Source organism: Schistocerca nitens, chromosome 4 (assembly GCF_023898315.1).
Source record: "Schistocerca nitens isolate TAMUIC-IGC-003100 chromosome 4, iqSchNite1.1, whole genome shotgun sequence".
NCBI classification, from domain to species: domain Eukaryota; kingdom Metazoa; phylum Arthropoda; class Insecta; order Orthoptera; family Acrididae; genus Schistocerca; species Schistocerca nitens.
The window spans coordinates 300,208,026-300,208,961 of record NC_064617.1 but is presented as its reverse complement, the minus strand read 5'-3'; positions in this window follow the sequence as shown (position 1 = coordinate 300,208,961).

Below are 936 nucleotides of genomic sequence, written 5' to 3'. Positions count from 1 at the left end.
TTCAAACGGCTTTAAGCACTATGGGACTTAACATCTGAGGTCATCAGTCCCCTAGACCTAGAACTACTTAAACCTAACTAACCTAAGGACATCACACACATCCATGCCCGAGACAGGATTCGAACCTGCAACCGTAGCAGCTGCGCAGTTCCGGACTCCTAAAGCGCATAGAACCGCTCGGTCACAGCGGCCGGAGTATTCAAACATTATAGGATTCTTTTTCCTATTCATCTGCATTAATTTACATTTATCTATATTTAGAGTTAGCTGTCATTCTTTACACCAATCACAAATCCTGTCCAAGTCATCTTGTATCCTCCTACAGTCAGTCAACGACGACACCTTCCCGTACACCACAGCATTATCAGCAAACAGCCGCACATTGATATCCACTCTATCCAAAAGATCATTTATGCAGATAGAAAACAACAGCGGACCTACCACACTTCCCTGGGGCACTCCAGATGATACCCTCACCTCCGATGAACACTCACCATCGAGGACAACGTACTGGGTTCTATAACTTAAGAAGCCTTCGAGCCACTCACATATTTGGGAACCAATCCCGTATGCTCGTACCTTCGTTAGGAGTCTGCAGTGGGGCACCGAGTCATACGCTTTCCGGAAGTCAAGGAATATGGCATCCGTCTGATACCCTTCATCCACGGTTCGCAAGATATCATGTGAAAAAATGGCGAGTTGCGTTTCGCAGGAGCGATGCTTTCTAAAGCCGTGCTGATGCATGGACAGCAACTTCTCTGTCTCAAGGAAATTCATTATATTCGAACTGAGAATATGTCCGAGAATCCTGCGACAAACCGATGTTAAGGATATTGGTCTGTAATTTTGAGGATCCGTCCTTCTACCCTTCTTATATACAGGCGTCACCTACGCTTTTTTCCAGTCGCTCGGGACTTTACGTTGGGCAAGAGATTC